The following is a 25,835-nucleotide window of genomic DNA, read 5'->3' on the forward strand; positions in this document are numbered from 1 at the left end:
AGTCATGATCTGTAATGTTATCTCCATTTTTTCCAACATATAAATCACATATTGTAAAGACCTGGGGCCAGAGGCTATTTCTAGCTTAAAATCAGCAAGCAAATTTGAAACTTTAATTTGAAACTCTATGGAGAGCTTGCAGGTCCACGGGGAGAAAGCTAATTTTCAATGGGAGACTCCACACAAAGTTTCCTTTGACAGCTTGGAAGCTGGCAGGGACCACAGATACAAAAGTACCTCCCAAATTTGCCGACCACATCATACTTGTCCTACAAAAACAACATTGGTTACCAATATCATACCAAGCAAAATCTAAAATGAGGACACTGATTGATGCTCAAGGCTGTAAGAAGGGAAGGACTTATGTACCTGAATGAAAAGGGCTATCTGTGTGCATGCCTTCTAAATCATTAAGATCCTCTCTCGGATCCTCAATGTGAATTCTGTCATCAAAAGAAATCAAAACAGGGGGGCAAGATTGGCAGCGTGAGCTGGGATCGTGGAGATGCCTTCAAGAGAGAGGAGAAAGTGAGTGTTTCCCCCCTGACACTTCTTTTCCTTCTGGACAGCGCCTAATAATGTCTTACATGCCCGTGGCGGCACCGTTAGAGGGGGAGCATAGTCCCACTGTCGTTTCTGGCGAGGGAGCATCAGAACCACCTGAGGATGTCACTCTTAGCCCCCTGAAATCTTTGCACGCTGCTGGCCCCGGAGAACGTGGCCTCTCACTCTTGACCCCGGCGCAGATTGACGACGTAGTTGCTACAGCCGCGGGAGTTGGGGCCAGAGTGGAAAGAATATTGTTGCCGCCCTCGATTCCTCCCGGCTCGCTGGAGGTTTCTGGTTCCTTGGATACTGTTTCTTTTACAACTACTTCGGCCCCAATGGAGAGGATTGGAGCAATCAGGGGAGCTGCAATTAGACCATCGAAATCCATAGCAGAGGTGGAACTCACTACTCCAGGAGGATGGAGTCTATGGAGGCTTCTATTACTAAGATATAACTTTCCCTTCATATACTTTCAGAGACAGGGCTTTCTCCACAGCAGGACCTCCTCTCTGGAACTCCATCCCACCGGAGCTACGGGCAGGAATCTTGCCTCCCAACTTTCAGGAAAAGACTCAAAACGTGGCTATTCAAAAAAGCCTTCCCAGACTCGGATTAAAACATTACTCACCTCTAACCATCTTCCAATAACTACCCATATGCAGAAAACCATTACTTCCTATCACTACCCCTCTCCTAAAAAATCCACAATAAGTTCAAATGGACAATACCTAGCAATACCATAATCTCCTGTTAATGCACCTCGTCAAATCTTTGTAAATGCACCTCGTCAAAGTTGGGTTAATATATTATGTTAATCTTCCTATCACTTCTCTGCTCCAAGTTGTACTTATCCCTGTTTTATTGTAACTGTTTTTTGGTTCAGCATTTGTTATTTACTTCGTTCACTATACCTCTCATCACTCCCCTGTTTATTGTAAACCGGCATGATGTGATACACTCACGAATGCCGGTATAGAAAAAACTAAAATAAATAAATAAGATTCAAACGTGTAACATGAAAATGATTAAAGATCTTACCTATACCTCACATAGGTTAGAAAATTTGGAGAACTATACAAGGCACCTGAATTTACTCTTTCTAAATTTTCCAAAAGTGGTGGGGGGAGGATTCTTACACTACATTAAAAAAATATTTCCTGGATATCTTAAAATTCGAAGATGGTAAAATTCCATGTATTAATAAGATGTATTTTCTTCCGGCTTCTGCTAAAGAGACACTCTTTCAAAATCGTCCTGAGGTATTAGAAAACTTAACTCAATTCCTGGACGATTCTAAGGATGAAATATTAGATTGTGCTATGCTCAATTATAATACAAAAAATTAAAATAAACATCAAACCTAAATAATAAATCTATAAACATATTCATGAGACCTCAATCTTGATGTTAGTCCAGCAATCAGCTCTGCCTTAAATTTATTTTACATCCACTTATTCTTGCTTAAAAGCCAGGTTTTAAATCTTTTTTTAAATATTGAGAAATCTTTCTGCAGTCTCAGCTCAGCTGGCATTGAATTCCATAGTTTAGGCCCTGAAATAGATATAGCTCTTCTCTACACTTTGACAACCTTAAGTTCTGCTGAGGCATGTGAATGTGTAGTGAAGTGTTCACCCATTCTATTTTATCGCTATAGATAGATTTATATATTAAACGAAGAACTTTATAATCTATCCTGGATTTTATTGGGAACCAAGGTAGATCAATCAACTTATATGATCGTATTTCCTTTTCCCCATTAAAATTCTTGCTGCTGCATTACTATTACAGGAAGCAAATAAAAGCTTGACTCTTCTGTCAGGCCTTTGATATCAAACTCGAAACACAGGGATGGTAACTTTCAAAATGGGCGCACATATACACATGTACGTTGGTGTGAGCCCAGAAACGCAGCCAGTTTATAACATGTGTGCACATATAAAATATCCTAGGTGCGTATATGTTGGTGCCTAATTTTAAGCTTGTGTGCACCCAGCAGCGTATGTCGGCTTATGTACGCACAACGACCTGCATTTTAAAACAGACCCACGTCCAGCCAAGGACCAGTTTCACCGGTTTGCCCAGCATTCTCCTAGGTTCTCCCAAACCCCCTGGTTATACAGCTTGCACTCCCCCCAGTTACCCCAAACCCCTCACAGATGCCTTTTTAAACTTACTCCTCCTCCATAGGAGAAGTAAAGTTATGCAGCACTGGACCTGTGCACGCGCCCTAGTGTGCAGGTACTTGCGCGCACGCACATCTCTTAGCCCCACCCTGGAACGCCCATGCCCCACCCACACAGTGCCCCTTTCTCTTCTGATGTGAGATGTATGCACATCAGCACTTGTGCACATGTCTGTCTGCTTTATAAAACATGCATTAATGCTAGATGTGCCCCCTTCTCCCGATTTTGGCATGCCTTCAGCTTTTAAAATTCACCTGTATGGGGTAATTTTTAAAAGGATTTGCACGTGTAAATGTAACTACTATTGCAGCAATTTTCAAAAGCCATTTACCCCTGTGCAGTTTACTTACGAGGGCAAAACCTATGGACAATTCAGTGGCATGTATTGTAGCAGTTTTCCAAAGCCTACTTAAGGTAAAGTGCATTTACATGTGTAAAACCCATTTTTAAACATGCAAATGCTTTTGAAATCCAGGCTTTTAAGAGATCATTTTAAAAGGACTTACACGTGTAAATGTAACATACTATTGTAGCAATTTTAAAAAGACATTTTGTGCATAAAGTGCACTTACACATGGATATCCAATGGACAATTCAGTGGTATATTACTGTAGCAAATTTCAAAAGCCCACTTACATGGGTAAAGTGCATATACACGTGTAAAACCAAACTTTAAGCGTGTAAGTGCTTTTTAAAACCAGGCTCAAGATTCTAAGGGGCGGATTTTCAGAGCCCTGCTCGCCTAAATCCGCCCAAAACCGGGCGGATTTAGGCGAGCAGGGCCCTGCGCGCCGGTGAGCCTATTTTACATAGGCCTACCGGCGCGCGCAGAGCCCCGGGACTCGCGTAAGTCCCGGGGTTCTCCGAGGGGGGCGTGTCGGGGGGCGGGCCCGGTCGTCGCGGCGTTTCGGGGGCGTGTCGGCAGCGTTTTGGGGGCGGGTATGGGGGCGTGGCTACGGCCCGGGGCGGTCCGGGGGCATGGCCGCACCCTCCGTACCCGCCCCCAGGTCACGGCCCGGCGCGCAGGAGGCCCGCTGGCGCGCGGGGATTTACTTCTCCCTCCGGGAGGCGTAAATCCCCGGAGAAAGGTAAGGGGGGGGTGTAGACAGGGCCGGGCGGGTGGGTTAGATAGAGGAAGGGAGGGGAAGATGAGGGGAGGGCGTTAGAGGATTCCCTCCAAGGCCGCTCCGATTTCGGAGCAGCCTTGGAGGGAACGGGGGTAGGCAGCGCGGCTCGGTGCGCGCCGGCTATACAGAATTCATAGCCTTGCGCGCGCCGATCCAGGATTTTAGTGGATACGCGCGGCTCCGCGCGTATCCACTAAAATCCCACGTACTTTTGTTGGCGCCTGGAGCGCCAACAAAAGTACGCCAACGCGCCTTGTTTGAAAATCTACCCCTAAATGATTATGCACACTGCCTGGCATTAACCAGAATACCTAAACATGCTGATACAAACACTTTTTTCCTGTAATAATATTTATTATTGGAGTATATTACTAATTATTTCTATTGTTCATTGTAGATCTTAGTATCCACTAATGTAAAGCTTTTAGTCCCAAAGTACAATTTTTTAGTGTCATGTTCAAATGTTTTTGCTGCTATGTAAACTTATTGCAAATGACTTTGATCATATGTTATTTCTAATATATTATAAACCACTTTGGATGAATTTCTTATTCAAAAAAGCAGATGATAAATCCAAATAATGGAGGAGTAGCTTAGTGATTAGAGCAGCGAGCTACGAACCAGGGAAGCCAGGGTTCAAATCCCAGTGCTGCTCCGTGTAACCTTGGCCAAGTCACTTTAACCTCCATTGCCTCAGATACAAACTTACAGGATCAATTATCATTTTGTGAGAGGGCCTTAATGCACGTGATAATGGACTAAGGCATGCAATAATGCCCTAACACACGTGATAAATAACGCAATGCAAATGTGTATGCAAATTCAAAGTGTTCCAGTGGGTGTAGTTAATGGAAATGAGGTTCATTAACATCGGATGCAAAATAACTACACCTATGTTTTGGTGCTTGTGATAGACTTGCATTATGGGAAAATATTTTTTCCGCAGCGCAACTGAGAGGGAGAGTGAGCAAGACAGAGCCTCTGTGTAGAGTCAAGTCTGACACTCTCTATATATGTACCACTGTAGAGGGGCACTTTGAATTGGGGAGGTTTGGGGAGGTGTTGTAACAGAAACATTCTGAGGTATTCCTCGTAATATTGACATTACTAAACATTTGTAGTCATTAAAATCGATGAAAAGTATAACAGGAGGACATGATTTGTGCAATGCAGCTAGCAGAGGCAGCATTATAATTAGCCTAACCATGTCCCTTTCTTATCGCAGGCGCTATTTCTGCTATAGCATTTTGATAATTCTAGGAGTCTGATTATGAGCCCTCTGGAGATAGGGAAATACCTACAGTACTTGAATGTAATCTGCTTTGAAGTGCCAAAAAGCGGAATATAGATAAATACTATGAATATAAACAAATTAAAAATGGACAACAAATACACAGGAGGATTTAATAATGAAATTCCCATCTATACGTTCCATGCCCTATCCCATTAAGTCACAGTAAAAAGCATATGTGCTGTGAAAAGGCTATGCACTTCCTGCTGGGGGAATTTGGATAGGTAAATGCTTAATTACTTGGGCAAATGTCTTTGAAAATTATTTTCTCCTTTGCCACTGGACTTAATAGGGTCATTTTTCCAAATGCTATAAGGCGTTTTCTCATGTGAAAATGCCTTTAACGCATGCGATATCACCATATCGTATGGTGTGAGGGGTGGGTGTGGGCTGGGTTTACCATTTTGCAAAGCCCTATCACATGGCTTTAATGCCAATTTTAGCTACACCTTTCTCAGTAGTGATAAGCCATGTGATAGCTTGCATTAAGGCTTTATTGCATCAGCTGAGAGAGAGAGAGAGAGAGACTAGCCATAATGCCCCAATACTAGGTAGGTATTTATATCTCTATGGGAGGCCCACCTAGTAACTTGAGGTGAGGTTTAGGTAGTAGTGTAGGGGTCAGGGGCCACTTTGACATTCAAAGTGAGACGTATGAACAGAACAGTGCTCTCTTGTGAAGACTTGATGACCCTCGGAGTGAGGAAACTCACTCAAAGATGAGATTTGTGCAGTGTTCTCTCAACCTAGCTTGATGGACTCTTCGCATAGGTATTAGCGCAAATTGTGATAAACTGCCTATTACCATAAAACATGCCCCTTTTTCTATCGCAGGCGATATTTAGTGCATTTTGATAAATCCAGGCCTAAGTTTTTATTTTACTTTTTGCCTTACTGCTATTGCTAATCCATTTCACTGCTGTTCATTTTGACATTTAGAGTTGAGGTTGGAAACTAATTTCAAAATGACAGACAGAGAAAATCAGTAATACAAAGCTAGAACACAGTTCTTTAAATTGGTGAACAAAGTGAAATATAAAATAATGCACAGTCAGTGTTGTCAAAATAATAGTGCATGACTTGGCTAAGAAATAAGGTCTCCTATAAGAAGCACTGCATGCAGCTTTACGGTATTTACATCCCAGCCCCATTAGCGAGAGCTAAACTACGGTAGTTTATTGGTTTCTCTTGTCAATGCAGAATGACCAATTGATAATGTGCAGCCCAAAAAATATTTACAGATTACTAGGTTTAGAGAAGGGCTGTCCATTCCCCGAAACATGTTCAGGGGAAAGAAATTTAATTTGGAGACTTTTAACCCAAAGCTTCCCAGACCTGTCAGGTCTTCAGGATATCCACAATGAATAGAAGTTAAATGTGCATATACCAGGTCTCCAGTATATGCAAATATATTTCATAAATATTCATTGTGGATATTCTGAAAACCCAGTTGGCACCAGAATAGGATTGGTAAGCTCTGAGTTAGAGGATTTCATATGAATTTCTTTCCCTGAAAGAAATACAATGTTTCCCTTTCCCTTTTAAAAATAAGTTAGACTGATGAACTGAAACAAGTGTACAGTGATTATGACAAATATTCATTTCTGAAGTAAGACATCTTAAGCATGACTGCCTGCTAAAGATTAAGTATAGTAATAAGACTGTCAAAGTAAATGCTTTGCATCTTACTTAAATAGCTGCATACAATGCACACAACTCAGCTTGAAATCTACTTTAGCTCTGCATAACTAATATATTTTGTGCAGTGAGTCTGTGACCTGTGGATCTCTGATATTTATTTATGTATAAGCATCTGATATTCTGCTTTCCCCTAAGGCTAGGCGCAAGGCAGTTTACATAAAGCAATAAAGCACTGAGTGTATAAGTAATGCATATATACAGATATGATGTAGATTACAAGTAAACAGATAAGAAGTAGGGTGCATTAGGTAGGAATAATGAAATAGGCACTTTGGGTATAAATTATATATATCTACATGGTAGAGTTGTGTATTTTTTGAACCAATATTGACCTATTCAAATATCTAAATTTCCTTACATCTGTTTGAAAATGATACTTCATTTCATTTATTTACATTTATATCCCATTGAGTCCAAGATAAAACTGCTCCTGGTGGCTAAAAAGCATATTAAAACAAAAACGGCAACATTCTAGCCATTTATCATATAAACAGCAAAAACTAACATGAACTAGTAAAAAAATAAATGAATAATAAACTCTAACAATTGCTAATATTCATAAGAATCTTAAGCAAAGGTCTACCTGCATCAAGAATGTCTTAGCTGTTCAAAACAAGAAAAATGTAAATATTGCTGAATCAAAGGTCACTATCCAATTCGCCTGTAAAAGGTTTAGCCAAAGGCAAAGTGAAAAAAACAGGTTTTAATGATCATATGAAAAGACAGATAGATATTCTACCAGACGCAGGTTCCAAGGCATTGAATTATAGAGCCTGTGGCCAGTGAAGGATTGTACTCTGTTTCTAGTTTTCAAACATTTACAATCCTTCGTAGAAGGAAGCTGAAGCAGAGTTGCTAGGCTGGAGCATAGGTCTCTACGTGGTATATAATGTTTCAGACAACCTTCCAGGTAAATTGAACCACTCTGATATAATGTTCTAAAAACTAAACCTTATATTGTATTCAGATCATCACAGGGAGCAGGTGTAAATCATGTAAGTTAGGATGGATGTGATCAAAGGGAGCAGGGTCCTCAATGATGCAAGCAACATTGTTCTAGCTGATCTGAAGGCACTGAGTAGCCTTTACTAGGAGTTCAAAATAAGGGGCATTGCAGTAATCCACTCCTGAAATAATGAAAGCTGGAACTAGGGTACACCTGCCAGAGAAAAATAAGAAAAAGACATTTAAACTATAGTTGAAATATCTTATTGAATGTCCAGTGCATCAAAAATGATCCCAAGAATCCTGGAATCTTCTACCATGCAGGCCAATACAGTAAGGGGCGGAAAACGCGCATCCAACCCGCAGTACCTAATAGCGCCCTCAACATGCAAATGCATGTTGATGGCCCTATTAGGTATTCCCGCGCGATTCAGTAAGTAAATTGTGCAGCCAAGCCGCACATTTTAGTTTCTGCCGGCCCCGGGAAAGTGCACCCTCCGACTTAATATCATGGCGATATTAAGTCGGAGGTCCCGAAGAGTAAAAAAAGTAAAAAAAAAAAAAAAAAAAAAAAAAAGAAAGAAAAAAAATGTAAAATGGGCCGGCGGCTGTCGGGCCGAAAACCGGACGCTCAATTTTGCCGGTGTCCGGTTTCCGAGCCCGTAGCTGTCAGCGGGCTCGAGAACCGACGCTGGCAAAATTGAGCATCGGCTGTCAAACCCGCTGACAGCCGCCGCTCCGGGCTAAAAGGAGGCGCTAGGGACGCGCTAGTGTCCCTAGCGCCTCCTTTTGCCTGTTTCTACCGTACCACCTATTTGAATATTGAATCGCGCGCACCGGCAAGTGGCCGGTGCGCGCGCCAGGAGAGCGGGCGTTCATCCGCTCTCCCGCAGACTTTACTGAATTGGCCTGATGGTAAATACTCATCCTCCAGTTTTACCTCTGGGGTACAACATTAAAGTGAAGGGCTATAAAACCAAACAACTTCCTGCCTTTGAGGGATTTTTTCTAAGCTCTGTTTCGTTCTTTGGGCCACATTTGACAGACAGTTATTGAGGCCTCTAGCTCCTCCCAATATTTTCCTAAGGATTTATAAAGTTGAATTTCTCTGTGCACATTAATGGCTTGGTTTCAGAGAGAGAGAGAGAGAGAGAGAGTATATTGGTTAAAGAGGAGAAGATGATATAGTACCCTGAGGAATAACAAAGGTTTGGGGATAGGCAGAGGAAGTGAAATGACCCTAGATTACACACTGCTGTCTCTCCATTAAAAAGGTCTTAAACCAATGTAATGGTGGACCAGATATTCCAGTTTCTTAAATTTCAGAATAGAAGAATCTTATAATCCACCATACTGAATGCTGCACTAAGGACAAGTAGAACCTCAACTTAATCAGCACCTTGATGTAAGTTTCTGTATAGATCATCAGTTTGTTCAAAATGGTGTTTGTACTATGTTTGATCTAGAAATCTGATTTATTTATCCAGAATATTAAATTCTTCCAAGTACTTTTCCATCTGCAGTTCCATTGCCCTCTCAATGTCGTGGACTAGGGGGTGATGGTTAGGACCAAGTCACCAAAACGGAGTCAGAAGGCTGAAGCATGGTCAGACAGGCGGGGTTGAGGTAGGCCGAGTTTGTGCAAGGTCAGGACAGGCGGAGTTCGATCACAGACAAGAGACAAGCAACAGATCGGGGCAGGCAGAGTTTGTACAATGTCAAGGCAAGCAACAGTCGGGGCAGGCAGGCAGCACGACTGAGACAAAAATCAAGCCGGGTCACAGGAGAAATAGGTATCTGTTCCAAGGACTAAGCTTCCTTTTATATAGGAGAATAGTGATGGCTAGAGACGTGAATCGTGTGCCAGATCGTCTTAACGATCAGATTTGGCTGGGGGGGGGGGGGGGCGCCATCTTTAAAGATGGTGCCGGCCATCCAGTGCCCCTACCATGTGACAGAGGCCGGCCAATGGCACGGGATACCTTGTCACATGGTAAGGGCAAAGGGGCATCGGCACCATTTTTTTTTTAGAACAGCTGATGCCTGGGAACGGGAAATCTCTTCCCGAGGCCCCCCTGGATCTCTCCTCTCCCCGAGGCCCCCTTGGATCTCTCCCCGAGGCCCCCCTGGACCACCAGGTAATTTTAAAAGGTTTTGGGGGGGGGTCGATTTAAAGGGTTGGGTGGGATTTATTTTTTAGCGGCGCGGGCCTCCCTAAAAAAAAAGGGTCGGGAGGGTGGGGGAGGCTAAGGGGGGTCGATTTAAAGGGTCGGGTGGTTTTTTTTTTTTTATCGGGCAATCGGCGCCATTTTAATTAGTGGCAGCCAAAATGGCGCCGATGGCCCGAGAGCAGGAGATCGCGCCGGGACCCCCCCCCCCCCCCACTGGATCACCAGGTAACCTAACATTTTGGGGGGGGTTCGGGAGGGTAGGGGAGGGTAAGGAATTGGTTTTAAAGGGTCGTGGTGGGTTTAGGGGTTGTTTTGGTGTGCCGGTTTTCCCGCCCTCCCCCAAATAATTCCCGTGCCCTATTTAACGATACAATACAAATGCCCCTGACGATAAATCGGGGGCATTTGTATTGTATCGTGCCACTGATCTAGACATACCTAAGATAATAATCAAAAAAATTTAAATCTAGCATCTAGTCTTCCACGTGAGTTGGATAGTCAGCTGAGAAAAAACAAGGTCTGACATGAATATAAAACATTCACTGGTAGATCTCATTGCGGAAAGTAGATGTAGAAATGAACTAACAAACATTCTAGAACCAGAGAAAAAGGAATTCTAATTTGAAAATTCAAAAAACTGGAGTTAAATATGAAGGCCAACCTCCCTCTTGCTTGTTTCCAACTCTTGTTCTGAGTTAATATACAAAATCCACGTGGGCCCAATTATGGTATAATACTATTATCTTTAATCCATAATTTAGTGATACAAGTGTAACCCTAGTTCGGGTACATAAAATAATGAGAGCATCTGACCCATTTAGAGTAAGAAACAGTCTCTATAATTTATTTGGCGAGTTCAGAAAAATTGGGGTCATGTAGATGAAGTGGACCTAGCTAGAGGCAATGGGGTAGGTTACTCTTCTTGGACTGGACAGAGGTCATCCAGTACCCTCTGTTTCGTGATTCCTGTCCCTTATTTGATCTTTAAGTGATGGCCATCCTTGGAATACCACTGGTTTCACACCACTCCAAAGTTAAATCAAATACTCAACTTTATTTTCTGGGATGTCTGGCTAGCAACTATGTACATAGGGTCGGATTTTAAAAGCCCTACACATTCCGGGCCTATTTTAAAAAGGCCCGGTGACGCGTGTAAGTCCCGGGGATTACAAAAAGGGGCAGGGAGGGGCGGGGACAGAGGCCTCTGACACAGTGGCCATTGCTGCTGTGTTGATGGATCACATGCTGGCAGGCTGCCGGCGCGCGCAACTTGCGCCTGTCCAGAGGCAGGCGCAAAAGTTATGATAATACCTTTGGGGGGGGAAAGGTTATGGGAAGGGGTGGGAAGGTCAGGCTAGCGGGAAAGGAACGGGGGAAGGCAGTGCGGCTCGGCCCGCTCAAGGTGCACAATTGTGCACCCCCTTGCGCCGGGTAGTGTGCGCACCCTTTTAAAACCTACCCCATATTGTATTGAGGATATAAAGACCCTACTGAATTATTTAGAGTTCATGGCGTACTCGGCCAAATTAAATTCAGTAAACTAGGGCAATAAGTTGCATCCAGTCTGGAATACCTCCTTCCCTTTCATCATTCTCCTCTCCCCACCATACCACACTATTTATTTAAACTTATTTATATACCGCATGCTTCAAACAATCACAGCCGTTCAGAATTAAAACATACCTCAAATTACATTAAAACATACCTCAAAATACAATTTACATCCTCCTCTCCTATAACTATGTTCAATACCCCAGTGCCATTCTCAAGTAACCAGGGCAGTCTAGGGATCAGAAATGAGAGAAATAGTTTACATTGGTATAGACTGGAAGTAACTATGGAACTGAAGAAACAGAGCTGCTCAAGTCGAGATTTGTTTTCTTCCTAGACTTAGTTTACCAGCTGTAGTTATTGAGTGCATAAATTGCAATAGCAATGGAATTAAGTGAACATTGTGTATGAAATGCCTGTTACCTGTTCCATCATAAGATGAGAAGCATGCTTTTCCCCCTCATGGTTTGATGGTTAACCTTAATTCTAGCATTTATTTTACTTATTCTGATATCTGCTGGATTTAGGACTTATGGGGTGCAACATTAAAAAAAAATTATAAAATTATTCTGATAGGACTGGCTGGTCATGAATCTAAGAACATAAGAAATTGCCATGCTGGGACAGACCAAGGGTCCATCAAGCCCAGCATCCTGTTTCCTATAGAGGCCAAACCAGGCCACAAGAACCTGGCAATTACCCAAACACCAAGAAGATCCCCTGCTACTGATGCAATTAATAGCAGTGGCTAATTCCCTAAGTCAACTTGATTAATAGCCATTAATGGACTTCTCCTCCAAGAACTTATCCAAACCTTTTTTGAACCCAGCTACACTAACTGCACTAACCACATCCTCTGGCAACAAATTCCAGAGCTTTAATGTGCGTTGAGTGAAAAAGAATTTTCTCCGATTAGACTTAAATATGCTACTTGCTAACTTCATGGAATGCCCCCTAGTCCTTCTATTATCCAAAAGTGTGAATAACCGCTTCATATCTACTCGTTTAAGACCCCTCATGATCTTAAAGACCTCTATCATATCCCCCCTCAGCCATCTCTTCTCCAAGCTGAACAGCCCTAACCTCTTTAGCTTTTCCTCATAGGGGAGCTGTTCCATCCCCTCTATCATTTTGGTTGCCTTTCTCTGTACCTTCTCCATCGCAACTATTTTTTTTTTGAGATGCGGTGACCAGAATTGTACACAGTATTCAGGGTACGTTCTCACCATGGAGGCATTATGATATTTTCTGTTATATTAACCATTCCCTTCCTAATAATTTCTAACATTCTGTTTGCTTTTTTGACTACTGCATGGAACCTAATATCGTTTAACTACAGCAAGGGTTATTTTTCCTTATATGCACCTCAGGTGCTTGTTTTCAGTACCACCTGATTGAACCTGAAGGAGTTGTCATCATTGTCTTGTAAGTTTAAGTTCCTCCTTGGTTTTATTTTGCCTCTGGCTGTACAATTCATATTCTCTTTCCCAGCTTTGGTGTCCAACGTCAGGTCCTGTTCACAGTTTGTGTGTACCTTTCTCTTCCTGACCTGTGAGTTCCGGTCTGCTTCTGTTGTTACCTGGCCCTGATATACTAATATGCCAAAAAATTTGCAAAGGGGAGTTTGAGTATGCCTGACGTTCCTGGGTTTTCAGTATGCAAAGCCACCTTTTGCATATATATATTTTTTTTTTTGCCACACATTCGCTGTAGGAAACTTTCACTCAAAGTCCACAGTGTGCAGAAGTGTATTAAAATTAATTATTAATGAGCTGCTGCCATGGAAGATCATGTAAAGCAGCTCATGAATAATGAATTTGGTGAAAATTGGTGCATGAAAAAGGCTTCACGTGCTGGTTTTCACAAAAAAAAAAAAAAAAGATAACTACCTTCTGTGAGGTGTACAGTGGCTCCCCGATCTTTGTTCTTGCTCAGTTCCTGGCTCCTGTTTTGTCTTTGATCCCTATATGCCCCTGCATCTTGCCTTGGATTTTATTTTCCAGTTATTATTTCAGTCTGAACTTGGTTTCATGTTTGCTTTGAACTTGTTTATGTTTAAACATTTTTATTGGGTTTTATGGAAAAAAAAAAACAGTACAATACAGGAGAGAGTAGACTCAGATCTCCCTCCGCAAAGAACCCAACAAGGTGCAACTGTTTCCCCCCCCCCATACACAAAAAAACTCTCCCCCCTCCCCCCCCCCCTCCCCTGTCCCCCCCGAGGGCTTATACAGTAACAATAATATTGTTTATCCTATTTTTAGATACTGTTATACACTCATCCGTGCTATTGCAACTGTCTCTGTGTCAGCCGACTTATCCCTTTTTTGTGACCCTAACATTTATGCATAAGCTCTTGGATTCTTATGTCACAAAGGAGAATTATAAAAAAATATTCTCAGCTTTACTGCAGAACCATAAAATGAAATGTTCTGCCAAACGACAGGGTCTGAGAAGCCATTGGCATGTGAGGTCTGCTGGGCCCTGATCTGAAGTTTACCCTGGGCACTTTTAAATGAATGATGAAATAAGTCCCCTGTAAAAAAAATACCAAGTGCCACAGTAACATGCGCACACACATGTACAGAAGCAAAATGTGTAATCTAAAAGTATTAATTTGTGAAACTGCAGCTCATTTGTGAGGTAGAGGAACTATTAACTCTTTAAGCAGGTTTCTGTCTTCATTATCATCGACTCCTTTGGAAAGGCATTTTTGAGGAGTGACAAAAAAAAGTGCAGTTTTTTCCCTCTTTCATTTTGTCAAACTGTTTAGAAATGTAGAGTCTTAAACAGAAGTTGCTTTGGCAGGGGTAAGGCCCTTTCTGAACAAAGCCCTCACTTCTGTAGCGATTCCAGCTGGTCTTTAGTGAAATATATGGCACCTTATTTTGAGAGTTTATTCCGTAAATTCTGTATCGTTACAGTTTCTAAAAAAAAAAAAAAAAGCCAGAATATTATGTAACATTCCAGTTGGCCTGGAAGTGTTCCTCAGGGTAAATAGGATAAATGTATGTCAGTTCTGGTATTTTCTGTCTTGGGTACACCAAGCTAAATAAGTAGAATTTCTTCTTAGAAGTCTGTGTTAGTGGCAGGTGATTGTTCTGTCTGCCTGCCAAATCACTGTAGGAGATTTGAGGATATTTGCTACTAATCTCTGCCTCTCTGACAACGGGTCCGTAGATGAGGAGCCAGCTTGGTAAAAAATTGATACTTCCTTTGTTACAGATCATCCTAAATCGTAAAAATGTCAATCCAGAGGCAAAAAAACCCTTCCTTGTATGATCAGAGAAATACCATTTTATTCCGGAACTCTTTATGTTTAGAAACTTAACAGCTTTTGTTTAGTTTAAAACTGACAGCAAAAATGAACAGACAAATTCTGTTTTTTTTTCTCTTCTACCAGTACAGTATCAATGTCATTTTCATCAGAGCACAAGCCATTTTTACTCTAGGTAAAACCTCACGTCTTCAGAATTGATAATGAGACACAGAGTAAAAAATTTAAAATTTTATATATATAGAGGTAGATCTTTAAAAAGTACGCCGGATTTTCTAAGATACGCGCGTAGCCACGCGTATCTTATAAAATCTGGGGTCGGCGCGCGCAAGGCTGCGCAAAATTGGCAGCCTGCACGCGCCGAGCCGCACAGCCTGCCTCTGTTCCTTCCGAGGCCGCTCCGAAATCAGAGCGGCCTCATAGGGAACTTTCCTTCCGCGTCCCCCCACCCCCCGGCCCTAACTAAATCCCCCCCCCTACCTTTGTTGGGCAAGTTACGCCTGCATGAAGCAGGCCACAGTGCCGGGGGACTCGGGACCCCCCTCCCGGCCTGCCCCCGAACCGTTGCCACGTCCCCGGACCCGCCCCGGACCGCCCCTGACCCTGGACATGCCCCCTTCCGCCCCTTTTACGAAGCCCCAGGACTTACACGCGTCCCGGGGCTTTGCACGCGCCGGCGGCCTATGCAAAATAGGCACGCCGGCGCGCGAGTAAATCCGGGAGGATTTAAGCGCAGGGCTTTAAAAATCTAGCCCATAGTTTATATATATATTCTGCCTTTCTTACACTTCAGAGTGGATCGCATTCAGGTACTGTAGTTTCCCTATCCCCAGAGCGCTTATAATCTAAAACCCCTGGCACCACTACACAAGTTGTTTTGGCTTGCAATGCAAGGAGAACCTCAGTCAGCCCTACAGAATTGATGCACTGACTTGGACAAGTGGTGCAAGAGAGCAGAGGATGCAATGTTGCTAAGTGAGCTTCATTCTCCAGCACTCAGTCTAGTACTTCCAGCTCCTGTTGCTCTGATGATTATAATACTGGGGAACAATTTTTAACATAATTCCTGTTGAGTTCGATTTTTCAGCTGTTTTAGACTTATTTATTTATTTATTTATTTATTTATTTATTTAACAGCTTTTAATATACCGGTGTTCGTGCAAGCACATCACACCGGTTTACAATAAACTTGAGAAAGGAGGAAATTACAAAAAACAGGGAGTAGGGGATGGAGCAGGAGCGAAAAAGGGGGGGGGGGAGAGAGAGGGAGGAAGGTAAGGAGGAAAGAGAGCAGCTGAGCAGGTAAAAGGAACGTAGCAGTATTTACAAGAGAGGTTGCTTAACGGGGTTATACATTGTTGTTTAATTACAGCGGTTAAGGGGGGGTAAAAGATTATATAGGGGAGAAGAGTGGATGCTTACTTACAACAGTTATGGGATATAATGAAAACTTATTTGAACATTTAAAAACACAAAAATGTAAAATATTAGCTTATTTACAACAGTTATGGTTATAGCAGGTACTAAAAGGGAGCTTGATTTAATAGGCATGCTGATTTCAAAACTACAGTTAGTTTTCTTCTATCACGTCAAGTTTTTTCTCTACAGCCTATCTTAGGCCTGGATTTATCAAAATGCACTAAATATCGCATGTGATAGGAAAAGGGGCGTGTTTTATGGTAATAGCGCACTTTGCGATAAACAACCTATCTTAGCACTTCGCATAGGTGTTGACCTTAAAATGGTCTGCTTCCTTCTTGGTAAGCAATGCGGATTCACCAAGTATCCCTGTTTTCTGTGTATGTGGGACAGCAGAGCTTGTGAGAAGCATTGGGTGCTGTTGAATTGACCTCCAAGATCTGACCTCAAACTTGGTGATCCAAACATTCTACATGAGCCACTTGTTGACAGAAAGAACATTATATTCCCACCTCTGCACATAAAACTGCGTCTCATGAAGCAATTTGTTAAAGCTTTGCCAACTGAAGGAGACTGTTTCAAGTATCTCATTTTGGCATTTCCTAGCTTGTCATTTGAAAAGATAAAGGTTGTTGTGTTTGATGGTCCACAGATTCGGCAGCTCATTAAAGATGATCATTTCATCGGGACAATGTCAGAACTCCAAAAGAATGCTTGGTTGTCATTCAAAAACCTTGTCAAGGACTTTCTTGGAAATACACGAGCACAGAATTACACCAAAATTGTCCAGAAACTCTTGGAGAGCTTCAAAATGCTTTGTTGCAACATGAGCATTAAGGTGCATTTTCTGCATAGCCATCTTGCTGACTTCCTGAAAAACCTTGGTGCAGTCAGTGATGAGCAAGGTGAACAATTCCACCAAGATTTGAAGGTCATGGAGGCACGGTATCAGGGTAGATGGGATGTACATATGATGGCTGACTATTTTTGGAGCATTAGGCGAGATTGTCCACAGATTGAACACTGCCAGAAAAGCTATAAGCATACATTTTTATCTTAATATGTATGTTTGGTAGCAGAACTTTACTACTTGTACACAGTTTGACTTACAATAACAATATATAGCCTTTGATGGAATAAAATAACTCTAAATAGTCTATTCAGGTAATTTTTTCTTTTATTTCCTTTGTATGTACATTTTGTATGATTTTTGGGACAAAGGAAGGGTATCCTGTACCTTAAAACGTTGACGTGATAGAGAAAAACTGGCGTCATTTTTGGATTCAGATGTCAAAAGTTAGTCAAAAAGAAGTGTCAGATCTAACTCAACGAAAATTGTGTTCCCCAGTGTAATATAAAAGAAGTCAATATCATCCCCATCCCCATTCTTAACAAATGGGTCTGATGTTCATTCTGATTCTTCTAGAATCACTGAAGCCAGCAATAATGATTTTTATTTGAAGTAATAATATTACTAATAGTAACAGATTCAATAGCTTGTGACTGTGTGTGGGGATCGGGGTGGGTGAGTACGCAGGGTAGCTCAACCAGGCCAGCGAATGGTTAAGAACTGGTTTAATTTAAACAGCTTTTACAAGGGAAAATAAAAGAAGAGAGAGATTGTTATTTAAAAATGACATGAATACATAGTCTCAACAAAATTTATATAAACTAAATAACATTAACCCTCAGTTTATCAATATAACTACAAAAAATCTGCCCATATGAGGGACATTGTGAATTACAATGTGGAATACAAATGAATTATTGAAATATCGGGAATCGGTATCAGAATAGAAAGTGCTACAATCTCCTGGGCTCTTGCCCGCAAAGGGCTACAACCCGCCTCATATGTACGCACCAGTTGTTACGTCATTTACTTCATCCGTTTAAAACATTTTTCTTTAAATTTTTTTTGCCTCAGTGATAATTCTATCTGTAAATCTCAACGTGTAAATAATGCCCTTTAAGTGAACCCTCAATATTTCAATATCGTTATTACAACTTATCTTGTTTTCTTCAAAACTTGACCGCTCAAAACTTGACTGGTTTTATATTGTCGCCCACTGCGTTGCCCCTTGTTTTTAAATGCCCAACATTGGCAATGTTTCGGCATGCGATTAACGCCTGCTTCAGGGGACTTGTAATTACTCCTAAGAACACCAAGCACTTTAGTCACCCATCCTCAAAATAATTTAAAATTCACAATTTAACTATAGATATTTCAATAATTCATTTGTATTCCACACTGTAATTTACAGTTTCCCTCAATATGGGCAGATTTTTTGTAGTTATATGAATACATAGATGTCATATGTTGTGTCTCTCAAACAAAACATTTTTGTTTCTTGTCTCTAAATTTTAGCATATACCAAATCGTTCTAGTTTCCTAAACCTTTTAGCATCCACTAAATTGTTTTAGTGCATGCTAAATTGATTCATTATGTACAAAAATTGGAAATAACACACAAAGAAAAACAAAATGAAAAACACATTTTGTGGCTGTACACCCCTAAAATAAAGCAGGTTGTCCAGCAAATAAAACAATAAGGGCTTCAGTGCATCTTTATGGAAGATGGAAACGATACTTGCCATGGCTAGTAGTTCACCCCTCTGGTTACAGTAGTTTGACCCCAGACTAGGCTCTGAGGAAAGGAGTGAACCAAAATTCTGGGGAGGTTCCCCTGTGTGGAAGAAGTAGATGGTATAGTATTCAGAGCCTTTATAAATCCCTGCCTCTGAGCATGGATTTTAGGTTGGATTTTTGAGCTGGATTTCATGAGTTAACCTCTTGAAGGGCAGCTTGTCCTGTGCTGCTCCTAATTTATAATGTTTTCCTGGGTTAGGCCTCTGGAGTCTCTTGGAACAAGAAAGGAGACAGAATGCCTATGCCCGTAGTTTTACCCATGTTTGCCAGAGGAGGAAGTTGTTTTTTTCCTCCTTCCTGCTTCTTGCTTGGTTGCTTTTCTGAGTAATATTTTGTCTTTTGTGTTACTGAGTGCCCCAAGGGGCAGGGATTCAGATTCTGCTGGTTCGAGGAGAGGTGCCTTTCCTATTGAAAGGACTGGGAGAAGAAGGGGTGTCCCCTCCATTGCCAAGGAGAGGAAGATGAGATATGTTGTAAGAATTCTGTATTAACTCAGGGATAATCTTCAGAAAAGAGAGTGCAATCAGATCGGGTGCCACAGAGTGGAGAGTGTAGTGAGGACTAGGGGAAAGGACAGGTTGTGATTTTTGGAAGTAACTTGGGATACATTTCTCTCCCATTCCCATGGGAGGATCTGGAACTGCTACTCTGTGGAAGGAATCAGTAGCCAAAAGGAAAACAGTGAAGCTTACACACAAATGGAAGAAAACTGGGAAGAGTAGATAGACTTTACAGGATAGATAGAGCCCACTGTGCAGAACTGTGGCACAACAGTTGATTGATTTAATTTATATTTCACTTTTTCAGGCACTTCAAAGCAGATCAGGCACTGCAAGAATTTCCCTATCCCCAGGGGATAATTTTCACAGGGCTTACTTTGTGGGGAGGAAGAGGGTAGAATGCAGTTCCCAGACTTCTTTTCAGGCTTAAGAGTCAGAGAAGCAGGGGGTGTTTTGCTCCAGCCCCTCCCCTCCAGGCAGCCTGCGTGGATGAGAAGGAGAGGGGCTGAGCCTGAAGCACACAGAGCAGACAACAGAACAGCCACTCTGCTCCCTAATCCAGGCTCTCCACTCTTGTGCCTCCCTCCGCCCCACTTCTCCTGCATTGCAGGGAACAGAAGGGGAAGGGGTGATAACTGAAGCAGACCCTGCAGAGCAAAGAACAGACACACACAAAAAAAAAAGGTTTGAATTAGCACAAGTTTGAAAGCTGTGAGCAATAATGCCAATTGTTAAGGCTTCAATCCTGGTCTTGATGAATGACACCTACTGCTCACACCTTTCAGACTTATGTTAATTTAACCCCCTTTTGTGTCCATTATTGAGGGCTTTATTTCTGGCAGAACAACCCAGAGCAGCGTTCTGCCATCTTTTTCTGGGACCCGAGAAAGCAGAGCAGAGTTGGCACTGTATATCAGTTTTGGCTCCCTTGAGGAAACCGAACAAAGCCACTAGATGCTTGAATCATTCATGCCCCCCTCTCCCCCCCCCCTTTTCTGCCCTTAGAGGAAGCAGAGATGAACAGAGTGCGTCGGAGCTGCTTGGGCAGCCACATGACTGATTCAGTTACGTATGAGTGTGAGTGTGTGTGTGTATATGTGTGTGTGTGTGTGTGAGAGAGAGAGAGTTCATACCTGACCCCGGCCCCACCCATCTCACCCCTCCATAGTTCCTTTCTGTCTATAAATTAAGCCCTGAATTTTCAAAAGCATTTACATGCATAAAAGCATATATTGCAGCAATTTTCGAAAGCCCACTTATGCGCACAAATTCTTTTGAAAATGACCCTTAAGTTTGTAACTGAGACAACAGAGGGTGATGTGACTTGCTCTAGGTCACAAGGAGTGGCAGGATTTGAACCCTGGTTCCCCTGATTAATAGCTCATTTTTGCTGTATGAGATGGCCGTCAGTTTTAAACTAAACAAAAGTTAAGTTAGGTTTCTAAATATAAAGAGTTGCGGTATGAAATGGTAGTTTTATTTATTTATTTATTTAGGGTTTTTATATACCGGCATTCGAGAACGCAGTCCCATCATGCTGGTTCACATTAAAACAAGTGTGCATCGTAAACAAAACTAAAACAATGGTGCGGAAAAAGGCAGTTACAAATAAAAGGGAGATTAGAACTTGGCAGAGAGAGAAGAGAAAGGACAGGTTATTAATTCAAACATGTAACGATAGTGTAAAATAATATAAAATTCAAACAAGAAGGTTAGTCATGGTGTATGTGAAGGTAAGGATTGGCGTGGAAGGTAGATCATTTTGAGTCCGGGAATGCTTGTGTGAATATCCATGTCTTTATTTTTTTGAAGGTTGAGATGCATGTTTCAAGTCTGAGGTTTGAAGGGATAGAGTTCCATAACGGTGGAATGGCTGTAGAGAATGCCCGATCTCTTAGTGTGATGTGTCTGGTAGATTTGGACGGTGGTACCTGTAGCGATCCTTTGTATGCATCTCTTGTTGGTCTTGTTGAATTATGTAGTTGGAGAGGGATCTGTATGTCGATGGGAGCCAGTAGGTGGATATTTTTGTATGTGGTAAGGATGGCCTTGTAAATAATTCTAAAGTGTATAGGTAACCAATGGAGGCTCTTTAGGATGGGGGTTATGTGATCCCTTCTCTTGGAGTTTGTCAGTATTCGTGCAGCTGTATTTTGTACCATCTGAAGCGGTTTAGTATAAGAAGCGGGAAGACCAAGTAGGATGGTGTTACAATAGTCTAATTTTGAAAAAATGATTGCTTGCAGGATGGTTCTGAAATCTTGGGCATGGAAAAGAGGTCTAATTCTTTTCAGCACCTGTAGTTGGTAGAAACAGTTCTCTAATCATACAAGAAAGGGCTTTTTTTTGCCTTTGCATTGATGTTATTACATTTTAGGTTGATCTGTAACAAAGGAAGTGTCACTTTTTTTACAGGCTTGCTCCTCACCTACAGACCCTGTTGTCAGAGATAAGGAGCCAGTATCTTCAAATCTCCTACAATGATTTAGCAGGCAGACAGAACAATCACCTGCCACTAACACAGACCTCTAAGAAGAAAAAAATCTACTTGTTTAGTTTGGTTTGTCCAGTATAGAAAGTACAGAAACTGACATATATTTACTTACTCCGAGGAACATTGCCAGCCAACTGGAATGCTACATAATTTTATGGCTCTTTTATGTTCTGTAAAGGAGCATTTTAGATACAGAATTTAAGGGTAAACTCTCAAAACAATGTTTCACATATTTCACAAAAGACAACCACTAGGCTATTTGTTGTGACTAAACAAACAAAACACGTTAGTGTTGAATGTGATAGATTTTTTGTCTGAGGTGTGATCCAACAAGGTTGTGTCTGAGTACACCAAAGCTGGACATTATTGTGGTATGTTGTGTTATTTTTTTCCCTTAGCATTATGAAGATATTACGGTCTAAGATCCCATTGCAGAGAGTAATTTAAATACCTAACCAGCACATTGTATTCCAGTATGACTATTGCAAACAATCAAGGTGATACATCAGGAAAGGAATAAAAGAAACCTATATCCTGCCCCAATTCTATTTCACAGCATCTCAGAAATTTTCACAAGCTACCTTCTTCCATAGCAATACCAAAAAAACTATTTTCAAATGTCTCAGAGCTCTCTTTCCAACTCAGGTTTGCAGAGTTCTTCCCATGCAATTCAGCTGGTGTCCCAAGGTTATGTGGGACTTTCATTATTCACAGTTGGCAGTGGCCATCAGAAATTGAAAAGCCATATCAAGCAGCTATAGAACTGAATGCTGTAGTGGCTCAGAAAACAATTTACAAGTTCAGGGCAATGAGAGCCAGCCTACGAAGAGTTACAGTTTGTTCCAGACACAAACACAATCATTCATTATTATCATTTAAGAAAAAGTTTAATATTTGATATATTGTTTTAAGATGATTGTATTCAGAACATCAGATATGGGTCAGACCAAGGGTCCATCAAGCCCAGTATCCTGTTTCCAACAGTGGCCAATCCATCTCACAAGTACCTAGCAAGTGCCCAAACATTAAATAAATCCAAAGCTACTAATGCTGGTAACAAGCTGTGGCTATTCCTTATTGATTAATATCAGTTTATGAACTTCTCCAGGAACTTATCTAAACCTTTTTTAAATATGTGCATCATTTTGCACTTGTCCACATTAAACTTCATCTACTCAGGTACCACTTGGTACTGGTTATTATTATTGTAACTTAATAAAGCTGCGGCCCTGTATTTCCACTTAAATAGTGTTGGCTCGATGTTTCCTTTATGTTCTAGTTTGGGTGGAAGAGGCAGGAGAGGGGAGGGTCCCGGCTGCCTGTGTTATGCAGAACAGAAAACAATCGTTCTGCTCTGCTCCCCTCTCCATCCAGCCCCTGCCTTCTGTTCCCTACATGCTGGGAATCAGAGGCCTCCTTTAAAATTCAGCCCTGAGGCAGCTGCCTAATCTTGCTTATGTGCAAATCAGAGCCCATTTTCAATCTGAAAATCAAAGCTGAAGAAATATATTCTTTTCAAGTAACCGTACTCCCTTCATACCAGTATAGCAGCATGGATGTTTTTCCTGCATCGCTCTTTCTAAGTCTCTTCTCTTTTTTTCTGGGATCTTGAAGGGAGACTTTGTGGCCATCCCTAGATAGTAGCAATTATGGTGTTTGTAATTCTGCTTTTTCCATTAGAAATCAGCACTACCGAACGCATCAGGAGGGAAGTGTGAAGAAGCCAGGCATGATCTAAAGTCTTACTTCAGAGACTGGTTCACCTGCTGGATCAAATCTCCTCTCCTGTTCCTATTTTAGAAAGATGGTATGGCAAACTCATGGACCATCTTGTGCAATTCACCTCAGGTCCTCTATTGTAACACTTTTGATAAGTAAGTGAGGCATTTCTTTTAACATCTGCTTTTAATATGATCTCTGATGAATTTATTCCCTTGCACACTGGAGACTAAGGATGTGCATTCATTTAAAACTAAAGTACACAATGCAACGAATAAGGCTAGTTCATTTCATTTTAAACAAATGCATTGGGCCTAGGTTTAGGCCAAAAGCTGGGGCTTCCCCTATGGCTTAGGCCGAAGCCCAAAGCAGGGACTGTAGCCTTTGCCCTAGGCGAGGCCCCCTTGCGCATAGGCTGAAGCCCAAAGCAAGGACCATGGCCTAGGCCCAAGCACGATGCTGGAGTCTCGGCGGAGGCCAGAAGCCGGGGCCTCTGCCGAGACACCCGGAAAAAAACAAACCTGATCAGTCTGGTATCTGTCGAAGGCCAGGTCCTGACTCTGGGGCCTTGGCCTGGACCCAGGCCTGATGCAGAGACCCGATCCAGAGGCCATATCCCAACGCCAGGGACTCAGCCTAGGCCAGGGGCCGATCCCAGGGCTGACCTGGAGGCCGGATCCTGATGCTGAGGCCTCAGCCTTCTCCCAGGTCCAACGCCATGAGCCAACCCGGATCCTGGGTCATGACGATGTGAGCCAACCCGGAGGTCAAGTTTCGATGACTTGAGCCAATTCCGAGGCCGGGTGCCGACACCAGGGCCTCTATCTGGACCCAGGCCTGACACTGTGATCTTGGACAGGAGGCTGGGTCCCGACGCCTGGGCCTCGGCACAGGTTCAGGTCCAGGCCTTGGAGCCCAGGCCTGGAAGCTCCTCTTCACGCTTCCTCTTCTTTCTTCCTGAAACACAATGATGGCGTCCACTGGCGTCACATCAGAGTTAATTAACACTGGTGCATTTAATCTAGCGGACAGCACCTTTTTGATGTATGGCTCGAACTAGGCCTACACAAGTCTGAGGCTTTGGCCTAGTCTGAGACAGCAGACTGCCATCAGACTGGGTAAGTTGGGGCTGGGAGGGATCCTGGCTCTGTGATTTTTCCAGGAGGGTGGGAGGGAGGGCTCTTTTTCATTTTTTTGTCCCTTTTTTTTTTTTTTAATTGCTTAATTCATTTTTTTTCACACTAATGAAACGAATCAAGCAATCCATGAACTGAAACTCGTTGGGAAAAAACCTCCCCAAAATGAAATCAAAATTTTTTCCCTGCACATCCCTACTGGAGACCACGCATTAAAAGTTCTTGCATTTTATCCTGAAAGGCTCCGTACCTATTTCCACATCTTTTCTGTTTCTATAAGTGCCTTGGTGGCTGTGTTCCAAAATATCACAAAAAGCTTTTCAAGACACAATGGCCTATGCACCTCCCTTATAGCATGATCAGTATCTAGTAATATAGTCGAAGTAAATTGCTATGTCAGCAGATACTATGAACATGCGTAAATCCAGTCTCCTTTCTTGCATTCACCTTTGCATTTCTAATGCCTGAAGATCAGGATGCTGAGCATGATGGGCACTGTGCCATGGAAATATATTCAGGACTCTTGTGAAGAGCCACAGGATATAAGTTCATGCACTGAAATACAAATCCCTCTGAACATATTTGAGATTGCTGTCGTACGTTAAGTATAATCATTCTCTGTATATCTGAGGCCCTGCCAATTTGGTACAGTTCAAGGAAAGTCAGAAAAAAATTTGAACAGACTGCATACATATGAAAAATAATTGCCACAAATTTTAAATATATTTCACATCTGAAGTCTTAAGCTGATAAAACCTACATTCAGAACAAAAATATGCTTTCAAAGCACATCCTGTGTAGTTTGGTGCCAACCCCTCCCCCCCACCACCCCGCACATCAAAAAAACATTGAGCAGGAAATAATGAACTCATAAATAATGAACATGCTACAGTTTCCTACCTGCCTGCATTGGGACAGAGGCTGTGGGCAAAATGTACCCAAATGCTTAGCAGTTCTTGAACAGAAAGCATGCGTGTACTTCCCCTTTGGAAACGTATTGCAGGTAGATAATACCCATGCTTTTTGTGTGGGCACTTTTTCAATGGAAAATAATGCGCTTAGAATTAAAAATGCACCTATACATGTTTTGTTCCTTTCCCAAAGAGACGGTGGAGTTAAACTGGA

At 42.1% G+C, this 25,835-nt stretch overlaps 1 protein-coding gene across 15 annotated transcripts in view; it reads left to right on the top strand.

The window, feature by feature from the left end:
• Positions 1 to 25,835, top strand: part of TMEM200A (transmembrane protein 200A) — a 245,515-nt gene that overhangs the window by 61,141 nt on the left and 158,539 nt on the right. Inside the window, exon 3 of one of the 15 annotated variants that reach the window (XM_029594548.1) lies at positions 23,536 to 23,729. The exons of the other annotated variants lie outside the window; for them this stretch is intronic. The gene's annotated coding sequence lies outside the window, so the exon portion shown is untranslated. The remainder of the gene's footprint in view (positions 1 to 23,535; positions 23,730 to 25,835) is intronic. 15 annotated transcript variants of the gene reach the window in all.

Source organism: Rhinatrema bivittatum, chromosome 3 (assembly GCF_901001135.1).
Source record: "Rhinatrema bivittatum chromosome 3, aRhiBiv1.1, whole genome shotgun sequence".
Taxonomy (NCBI): Eukaryota; Metazoa; Chordata; class Amphibia; order Gymnophiona; family Rhinatrematidae; genus Rhinatrema; species Rhinatrema bivittatum.